This window comes from Suricata suricatta, chromosome 3 (genome assembly GCF_006229205.1).
Source record: "Suricata suricatta isolate VVHF042 chromosome 3, meerkat_22Aug2017_6uvM2_HiC, whole genome shotgun sequence".
In the NCBI taxonomy this organism is placed as follows: Eukaryota; Metazoa; Chordata; class Mammalia; order Carnivora; family Herpestidae; genus Suricata; species Suricata suricatta.
The window spans coordinates 7,527,924-7,538,389 of record NC_043702.1 but is presented as its reverse complement, the minus strand read 5'-3'; the positions used below and the strand labels follow the sequence as shown (position 1 = coordinate 7,538,389).

Genomic DNA, 10,466 nt, shown 5'->3' with positions numbered 1-10,466 from the left:
CAGCCCTGGACCCAGACACCCTCATGGGGGGGGGTCCCCTCACCCACGCCTGGTTGTTTCCAGGCGTTTGGCGCCACGCTCCCAGGAGCACCATTATGGAACTCCCACGGAACCCTTCCAACAACCCTTTTAAAAGGAGAAAACCGAGCCTCAGAGAGATGAAGTGCGAGTGGTCGGGGTCTCACACCCCCTGCCCGGGTCTCCAGCGCGCTGACTTTTAGCCTAACTCCTTATTACGGGGTCTCTCCAGCCCCCGCTTCCTCCTGCTGCAAGTAACCGCAGCGGCAAGTTCATGTGCACCGAAAGGTCTCCTCTCCCTCAATGGGGGCCCCAAGTCCCAGGGCAACCGTCTCCACCGCCTTGCCTGGGGCTCCCAGCCCCTGAGCGCATCCCCTCCTGCCCTCCCAGGACTGCTGCCTGCTGGGGGAGACCCTGTCCGTGCTCCCTCCCTCCGGTCGGTGCTCCCACTGCCCAGGCTTCTTCCCGAGCCCCCAACGCGGCGCTCCACTGCTGGAAAATCTCCCCAGCGCCTCCTCCACCCCTGGCACTCCCCCGCCATTTCCTTCTGAGAAAAAACACACCAAAGTCTCCATGCCCCACTTGCCTTCCTGGTCCCCCTCTCACTACATTCCCTTCTCCCAAATACCCTCCCTCTCGTCCATTCAATTGTTTTTCCATCCCTCTCACCCCACCGCAGGGGGCCCCTGTGGGGGAAAGGAAGGAACTGTAGGGAAGTCCTGAGCGTTTGGATCCCAGCCTCCTCCTGCTTCCCCAAGCTGTAGACAGGTGAACTCAAGCAGAGCCCCTCCCCTGCTCCATCCCCTCCTCTAACCAGCTCCTGAGCGGGAAGTTACTTCATCAGGAACTTTCTAGGGAGCCTAGATACATCTTACAGGCCCCAACGCTGGGCCCCTTCCAGGGTCTGAATCACTTAGTCTGGTCAAAGTCCAGCAACCTTCGTTTTCAACAAACACCCTCCTGGGAGCCCCAAGTCCCAGAATCACACTTGGAGAAGCATTGGGAGGGGTTAAATACCCAGGACCCAGAAGGGCTGCTGTGAGCAGTGTGAATGGGCACGAGGTCAGCCTCTCGGTGCCTTGATTCTCCTTTCCATGGAAGGTGTAACCATGCGTGCCTTGAACCATCAGTGCAAAGATTTAGCGCTGAGCTGGCATGCAACCAGCACTCAAAGTCTATGTAATGACAAGTGGAGGTGTGACCTTCTTCCCCCCAGACTTTCCCTGCCTCCCCTTCACCCATGAGTCACTGTCTGGCCTTGGGGACTGGGAGTCAGACCCTCTCAGAGCCTCCACAAGCCCTGCCTTCCCAGGAACTCCACATGTAAACACAACCCCAGGCACAGGGAAGTTGTAGGCCAGTGCAGGGACAGATGTCCGATTCTGGGGTATCCCGAGAATTAACTACTCAACCCCAGATGAGTGACCCCATGCAGAACCTCAAGGTCCAGGCTTCTATTTCATCAGGGGAGCAGTGGGGGGTAGGTAGCATCCCTGGGAGACAGCCCACCGTGGGGTCAGAGGCAGCATTTAGCATGTGATGAACACTGTTGACCCGGGCCCTCATCACTGAACTCACACTCACACACAGACTCATACCCACCACTTTGCACACGCTCCGAGCATCCTAAAACCCACTGTGGACCCCTTGGAGAGGAGCTCAGAGGCCAGGAAAGGGAAGGGAAGGACCTACTCCTGCCATCCAGAGGCAGAATGGCTCCTGCCAAGAGGAATTTGTTACAGCTGGCTGCATGGTTCACACCATTAACTGCAATCAAAGACCATGGCAAGCTAAATGAAGGGTAGCCCCCCAAAAAGGGAGGCCCAGTGACTATCACAGCTGTAGCCACCCTGCACTGTTCAGAGGGCCCGGGGTGTCCCAGACTCAGGCCCGAGTTCAAGACCGCCATGGCAGCATGTCCCATAGGAACTGACAGTCCACCCCCTCCTGAAGCAACCTCTCCAGGGCCACGTTCACTGGGGATGCTGCGGGGCTGAGGCCTGGAGTAAATGCATCCCAAGTTTTCTGCATGTGTACCTCAGTCTCCAGAGCTCAGCTGATGGCCATCTGCCCAGCCCAGGGTGTTAAGGGCCACACTCTGCACAATCACACATCTGCTATGGGGTGCCTCCGGGGTCTACGGGAGACAGCCAGAAGACCTCTCGGGTCCTGAGTCTGTGCAGGGCTCATGGGGCCTGAAGTCCATGGTCAGCCCCATAGCCCTTCCCTACCCTGCTGAGAGCCACAGAAGGGCGGCTGCCCCATGCCAAGTCTTCACCAGCTCCACCTGAGCAGCTTCTAGAACATTCACCATTCACTCCCTCCCCTCCCCCTGCTTTACTGCCTTCAGAGACCAGACAAGGAGGGCGAGATGAGTTTGGGGACACCAAGGTACTGGGTGGAGGGGAGGAATTGTTCTGAAGCCCAGCAGTGGGGCCAGCCCAGGACCCACCAGTCTCCGAAGACACAGAGAGCTGGGCATAGTGAACATTTGGAGTGGCGACAGTGGTCATGCTTACCTAGGGACCTCTCCAGGTTGGGCACCTCTCACTGGCTCTGCTGGGCTGGACCCGGGCCAGGCCATGACCAAGGGAGAGAGGAGGAAAAGGTCTGAGCCCCTTCAGAGTGGGGGTGGAGAGTCCCCAGTGCAAGGGCTGGGATTGCACCTCAGTGAGCCACGCAGCTTGCGTGTGGTCATCGCCCTCTCCGAGTGCCCAGGCCCAGATCTGCTCACAGACCCCGGCACACCTCCCAAGGAGAGAGAAGGCAAGGAAAAGTGTGGCCTGGACAAGAATCCATGCTTGTACTGCCACAAAATGGCTGTGTGGCCTTAGACAAGTCTCTGTGCACTCCAGACCCCGGCTTCCTGGCCTGCAAGACAGCAAGAACATCACTTGTTTCTCTAGATGCTAAGTGAGATAACACGGTTACAACACCTAGAGTTGACACACTCAAGAAATGGTAACCATAAACTATACTTGGAGTTCTCTGGAAGATACTAGAAAGCTGCCAGGAGTCGGGGCTGGGGTGGAAGCTAGAGAACAGAAGAACTTGTTCAGCAGGGCTTAGAAGGGCAGGGTCCCCAACAGCCTAGGGCAGGAAAGCTACGCCCCAGTGAGAAGAAGGAAGAGACAAACTTGGGGGGACCCTGGCCACAGTGCAGGAGGCCCAGGCGCAGCAGTTGGACCTCGGGGACCAGCGACTGAGTCCTCCAGTTATTGCCTCTGCTTCCCCCGCCCATGGAGAGGGCCACTTGGGACTAATTGCTGTCCGCAGGCCCCGCAGCCTGGTCCTGAACTACACCGGTCTCTCAGGCAGGGTCTGGGCTGCAGAGTCAGTCCTCTCGTGGCCAAAGGGAGGACAGACTCAGGTCTCAGAAAATGCCTGGGTCTCTCTAGTCCTGAGTCTGTTGTCCTTCACCCCACCCCAGGGTGGGGCTGGTCGTTACTGGTGCTCCCAGCGCCGGCTCGTCCACACAGCCTTCTCAGTTCACAAACCACAGAGAGACCCCTCCTGGGATCTTCCATTATGAATGCTCACGGTTAGCTCAGTACCAAAGCTCCTGACGGCCTGCCGGTGACTACTGCCAGAGGGCTTGGGGTCCTGTAAGTGCACATTGGTTTGCTGTGTCTTCCTTAGTGTTTTTTGTTTTTCCTTTGAGTTTTTTACACCAGCATAATCTGAGTCAGTTGTAGCCATAATGTTCCTTTACCATTAAACACGTCCGTTCTGGTCCGTTCTGGTTTAGTTTCAGTGTCCCACGAATATCATTCATTCCCCCCCGGGAGGAGTAAGTAATCTCTTCTCACTTAGCACGTCTGATCAGAGAAAGCAGACGACTTTCAGTTGGTGTGATTACTGTCTTACATTTTGTCACGGCGATTGCCATTCCCAAGGCCTCCACAGCCAACAGATACAAAAGCAGCGAACATTCGAAGGGCTGGTAAACAGAGGCTCAGGATTCCAAAGGAGACAACATGAAACTGGAGAAGATAAATTACAAAACCTGCAAGTAGTGGGAAAAGGATGGTCGCTTATGGTGCATATGGAATGAGTCTTGCTCAGGTTATAATGAGGTAAGTGAAAAATGCTGGGCGTACCGACCAGTAGCCATGAGACATGGGGAAAAGGACGGAACGAGGGACCCTGGGAGCATGCGGTGGGGGGGTGGGCACACAGCAGGCCCCAAATGAAAAGAAGACAGGAATCTGAGCACTTGAAGGCAGAGGGCCAGGAGATGCCACCACTGAGATTTTGTTACAAACGACAGAGGGCTCCTTTGCCCAAGGTAAGGATCTGGGTTTGCAAATACCAAAACTGGTTCGAGCTGATTTAGGCAGAATTTTCTGACGACTCTCAGGTAGTTAGAGGACTGGGGAGGCGGTGCGGCCACGGCCCAAGGCATGTCGCCCAAAAACCTGGTGGTGTGGCCCTCCACATCCCGGATGCTGGCCACTGGGCCCTACTGCTTTAAAGCACTTGCTTGGGTGAGGCTTGGGATGCCGTGAAGCGTGTTTGGATCCGACCCCGGTGTTCTCACTGCTTGGGACAGGTGAGCCTTTGGGCCTTCTGGAGTGGAAGAAGGCAGATTCCCCCCGGGTGGGTCATCTGGCAGACAGCCCAAGTGCCACGCAGCTGAGACAAAGCACGTGTGTCCCTGCCACTCAGGGGTTCAAGGCCTTTTCCAATGCACCAACTTCAGAAAAAGGGGCCAGCAGCTTATGTGGGCACAGTGGGACCCGGCTTTGCAGGGGCAGGGCCTTGTCCCAACAGGCTCATGAAGCCAACCAAACCTTTTTGGAGAAAGATGCCCAGGAGAACTTGTATCTGCAGGGAAGATAAGAGATTCCAGACTTTAAAACTCGGAAAGACCAGCGCACGCTCGTACTTGGAACCACATCCAAGAACTGAAAGTTTAAAACTTTTCTGATCTTTTTGGACTCAAAAACAAAAACAAAAACCAAAAACCCAGCAGACTTATAAACAGCCTGTCCTCAAGTAAAAAATGTTCGTTACACTTGCCGGCTGCCTTAAGATGGAGATTATGACAAACTGGCCTTAAACACAAGGAAGCAGCAAGCCTAAGACGTGAAGTAACTTGTCCAAGGTCCCATAGCTAATAAGTGCCGGGACTGGGATTTAGAACTAAGTTTATCCGAATAAAAAAACTTTCTATCGTTTACTCTAGAGTTCTGACACTACACCCCCATTTCCAAAGACAATCAAATTTCAAGAATCTAGGCTTAAAAAAAAATGTCCACATGCATTATTCGCCCCCTCAGAGACTGGATTTTTTTGTGCACAGGCCTCGCCTGATTCCCCTTCTCAAGCCCAAGTTGCCTGTCCCTCACTGGGTTATAAGTTTTCTTCAAGAACTGTCCTGCCTGCTTCTTAGTGGCCCTGAACGGCTCATAGGTGGCACTTTCCATGGGCTGGGCTGTTCCTTCCATGTTCCCGGTCCACAGGCAGCCACGGAGTGCCTTTCCTTGGAGCGTCGGTACCCATTTGCCTCTGGAGTTTTTGGAAAAACGTCAGGAGTTTCCTAGTTAGGGCTTGGTGCCTTCCAAGGGCTCAGAACATGTGGTTGCAGCTCAGAGGCTGGGAGGTGAGCACTGTTCTTAAGCTCTTGAGGTGGGGGGAGGGGAAGTGCATGTTGCTTAGACTTTCTGTGCCTCAGTTTCCTCATCCGTAAGGTGGAGATAACAGACCTACCCATAAAGTCAGGAGAGGACTAAATGAAATAAAGGATGTAGAGCACCCAGATAGGTATGTGGCACTTGGAGAACTGGTTTTCACATAAAAAAAATTCAGATGCCTGTCTCAGAAGCTTGGCACCTTTTCTGAGCAAAAATGAAGTGATTTTTAATATTTCTCTTCTGAGGCGGCAAGAGACAATAGTGTAGAGGCTTCTCTATCTCCCAGGAGGAGGAGTCCCAGGAGGGAGGCAGGCCCCACTCTCGCGAGTGTAGGTGGCCTGGGGCAGGCTTGTCCGCCATCAGGCTAGCGTCCTGCCTTCCGGCCACTCCTGTTCCCACGAACTTCTCAAGTGTGTTTGTGTGCAAGCGCTGTAAACAAAGACAGGAAGAGCGGCTGCAAGGAGCAGGCCTTTACTCGGGCAGAACCAGTTGGGTCAGGGGACCCAGGAGGCCCCCAGCCCCCACCTGGCTCCAGGCTGGCTCTTTCCCTGAGCAGAGGTCATTCTTCGGGGAAAGAGGGCGGCCGCAGCAAGAGCAAGGACTTGGACAAGTGACCTTGGACGAGTCCCTTCCCTCCCCCAGCCTCAGTTTCCTCATCTGCAGAATGGGGACACATAGGCCCCCCCCGTAGGGTTGATGATGGGAGAACAGGTTGAAGTTGTCCATCAGCCACCGGTGGCCCGTGTGCCACCCAGGGCCTGGCAGGAGGGGCGGCCGTGTTCTGGGTCTCGTCCTGCGTTGGATTCTGAAGTGATCGGTGGTTGTCTCTGGGGGGTGGGAGGAGGGGAGTTAGAGATTTGTTTCAACAGATTTGTGCTTCCTATGATATATGTAGATGGTTCTTTTTTTTTTTTAATGCAGTTCCTGGGATGCCTGGGTGGCTCAGTCAGTTGGGTGCCTGACTTCAGCTCAGGTCGTGATCTCACAGTTTGTGAGTTCGAGCCCCACGTCGGGTTCTGTGCTGACAGCTCAGAGCCTGGAGTCTGCTTTGGATTCTGTGTCTCCCTCTCTCTCTGCCCTTTCCCCACTCTCTCTCCATCTCTCTCTCTCTCAAAAATGAATAAACATTATAAAAAATTTTAATAAAAAATAAAAATAAAATGCAGTCCCATGGGGAAGCCTGGAAGGCTCAGTCAGGTAAGCATCTGCTTCCAGCTCAGGTCATGATCTCGGGGGTCCTGAGTTCAAGCCCTGCGTCAGCTCTGTGCTGACAGCTCAGAGTCTGGAGCCTGCTTCAGATTCCGTGTCTCCCTCTTTCTGTCCCTCCCCCCCTGCTCATTCTTTTTCTCTCACTCTCTCTCTCTCAAAAACAAACATCCAAATAAAAATAAATAAATAAATAAATAAATAAATAAATAAATAAATAAAATGCAGTTCCTTGGAACACCTGGGTGGCTCAGTGAGTTGAGCATACAACTCGATTTCAGCTCAGGTCACGATCCCAGGGTCACACCTCCAATTCCAATTTAACCAACACAGCATCCATCCCCTCCCATTCCTCCCTCCCTGAGAGTGAGAAATGGGCCTTTTGTTGTTTTCAGCATATTTATTGGTAGGGCCTCTCCCCCCACAAGTGTGTAAGGAGTCTTCCATGCTGCCACCCTTTGCAGCCCCTCCTCCCCCTCTCTAAGCCTCCAAGTTGTCCCTGCTTCTCCCCACCTTTATCTGGGTACCTGGGAGGCAGGCAGGACACCCTCCTCCCAGCATACAGCCTCTCAGATAGAGGGGGACAGGCCTCCTCACCAGGGATGAGAAGGACAGAGTAGCTGGAGACAAATTCAGCAGCAGGTACCAAAACGTAGAGATGTATCCGTTTGGCCCTGCAACTCTACCTCTGAAAATGAATGGAAAAGAAGAGGAGCTCAGAGTCCACCTGCGGCCCTGGCAGCTCAGGTGTGTTCACCCCGCCCAGCGCCTGCCCACGACCGCCACCGCCCAGCGGCCTCGGGGTCCTGGCCCTGCCGCTGGCGATGCGCTGCACCACAAGGAGGCTCAGAGGCTGAAAGAGCAGCATCAGCCCCTCCGGTCCAAGGAGCTGAGGGAGGAGGACAACGCAGACTGCAGGAACTGCAAGGTCAAAGGTCCTCGGTGGGCTTCGGGGGGTATTGGTGGGTTTATTTGCATCGGACGCGCGGGAGTCCATAGAAATCTTGGGATTCATAGATCCAGGGTCCACTCAGTCAACCGGACCAGTGGACACCAGAACAGACACAGTGCATACAAGATATGGAAAATACTAAAGCAAGACTAGTCTATAAAGCCAATCTTTTGAAGACCACAGATAGATCAAGCAGTGAAATTTTTTTGCCAGAGATTATCTGAAAAGAAGAAATACGATGATAAAAATGCAGCAGTTATTACAAGTAAAGAAAGGAAGGGGGAAAGGAAGAGAAAAAGAGAAAAGCCCGCAAACCCTCTTACAATTGAAAAGTTGCAGCAGAGAGAAGGTCAGCAGTTAGAGCTTTAAAAAAAGTTACCAGCCCTTGGCGCCTGGCTGGCTCAATCAGTCAGGTCACAATTTTGTGTTTGTGGGTTTGAGTCCTGCATAGGGTTCTGTGCTGACAGCTCTGAGCCTGAAGTCAGCTTCAGATTCTGTGTCTCCCTCTCTTTCTGCCCCTCCCCCTGCTCACGCTCTGTTTCTCCCTCTTTCAAAAATAAATAAACATTAAAAAAATTTTAATTAAAAAAATTGGTATGAAAAGCAAAAAAAATAGTAGCTCAAATACAGAGATGAGGTAAGAGGGTACTAACTAGGCACAGCCTTTCTGTAATAATGAAATATTGGGGACAAACTCAATTTTCTCTGTCTTAGCTCCTGAAAGTAGGTTCTTTTCTTTGCCTTAGTTCCTGCTTACGTGCCTCCAGAAACCCATCTGCCTGAAGGACCAGATAATTGGTTGTTAATTGGCTTCCTTCCAGGGCTCTTAGCATCCCTGCACTTTCTGGCTCAGGTTTGTACGAGAATCCACTAGGCTCTTGTGCGTCAGAGAAGATCCTGGGGCAGAAAGTGGAGGGAGCAAGGCATGCTCTGGAGTTGGGACCCTTCCTCCCTGGCCACAGCTGAAATCAGAGTTAGGCCAAAGGGAGACTGGTCTTCAGTGTGATAATGTCTTCAGCATGTTCTGGTTTAGGCCGAAAGTTCCAGAGACTTAACACCCCATGAGCAACCCTCTTACTGAGGGATGGGACTGGATGGGAAAATGTCTCACATGGTAGACAACGTCCAAGATGGCCCCCGACGATCCCAGTTTCCTGGGACTCACACCATATGTACTCCTTCCCACACTGAAAATGGCTGACCTGCACAATAGGATGTTACAGAAACGACAGTGTATGACATTCAAGGCTAGATCATAAAAGAACTGCAGCTCCTGCCTTCTTCGCTTTTGGATCTCTTGTTCTTGGTGGAAGCCAGCTGCCATGTCTGAGGATGCTCAAGCAATCCGGGGGAAGGTGCACGTGGCCAAGGTCAACTACCAACACTCACTCCCTCCTCAGGCAAGTGAGACAGCCAGGCAGCCATGTTGGAAGTGCCTTCTCCAAAACAGTCCAACCCTCAGATGATTCCAGCCTCATGAGAGACCCTAAGCAGAACCCTGAGCTAGAACCACCTAGATGAGCTGCTCCTGGATTCCTGACCCTTGAAAACTGTGTGATATAACAAACACTTATTGCTTTTTTACGTTTTTAATATTTATTTATTTTTGACAGAGAGAGAGAGAGAGGGAGAGAGAGAGAGAGAGAGAGAGAGAGAGAGAGAGAGAGAGAGAGCACGAGAGGGGGAGGGGCAGAGAGAGAGAGGGAGACACAGAATCTGAAGCAGGTTCCAGGCACAGAGCCAGATGCAGGGCTCAGACTCACGAATTGTGAGATCATGACCTGAGCTTAAGTTGTATGCTTAACTGACTGAGCCACCCAGGTGTCCCAAATGTGTATTGTTTTGACCTGCTAAGCTTTGGAGCGATTTGTTATGCAATAATAGCTAACTAATATTCTCATACAGCCCTGTAGGAATGGAAAATGGCGTAACCACTTTGGAAAACAGTTTGGTGGTTCCTCAAATGATTAAATAGTTACCATTAGCCCAGTAATTCCACCGCTAAGTATAGACCCAAGAGAACTGAAAACATGTGTCCACAGAAAAACTTGTACATGAATGTTTACAGCAGGATAATTCAGGAAAAGGTGGAAACAACCCAAATGTCCACCAATGGACACATGGAAAAATAAAATATGATATATTCATACAACGGAATATCCTTTGGCCATAGAAGGGAATGAAGTAGAGGTACCTCCTGTAGCTTGAATGAGCCTTGGAAAGTGAAAGAAATCAGTCACAAGAATCCACATGTTCTATGATTCCTTTCATATGAAATTTCCAGAAGGCAAGTCTACAAAGACAGAAAGTAGGTTAGTTATTGACTCAGCTGAGGTGGGGGACTGGGGTGATGGGTAAAGGGTATGGGATTTCTTCTTAAGGTTATAAAATATTCTAGATTTGACTATGGGAATGGCTAACACATAGTTGTGAGTAAACTAAAAATTACTGAATTGTCTACTTTTAATGGATCAGTTGTACGTATATGAATTACATTTTAATAAAACTGTTTAAAAAACGGGTAACAAAGGGTGCCTCATTGCATCAGTGGATAAAGCATGCAACTCTTGGTCTCAGGGTTGTGAGTTCGAGTCCCACGTGGGGCATGGAGCCTACTTTTTTAAAAAATGCTGATAATGAATACACCGCAGCTT

At 51.7% G+C, this 10,466-nt stretch overlaps 1 long non-coding RNA gene across 2 annotated transcripts; it reads right to left on the bottom strand.

The window, feature by feature from the left end:
• Nucleotides 1-6,109: 6,109 nt before the first annotated feature.
• LOC115286329 lies at nucleotides 6,110-10,079 on the bottom strand. 2 transcript variants are annotated; one of them, XR_003905998.1, is made up of 3 exons: nucleotides 10,007-10,079; nucleotides 7,388-7,548; nucleotides 6,110-6,481 (listed from the first exon to the last, which is right to left on the bottom strand). It is a non-coding gene; the product is annotated as an uncharacterized LOC115286329 (long non-coding RNA). The 2 variants fall into 2 exon arrangements; XR_003905997.1 differs by having other exon boundaries at nucleotides 7,458-7,548.
• Nucleotides 10,080-10,466: the final 387 nt, after the last annotated feature.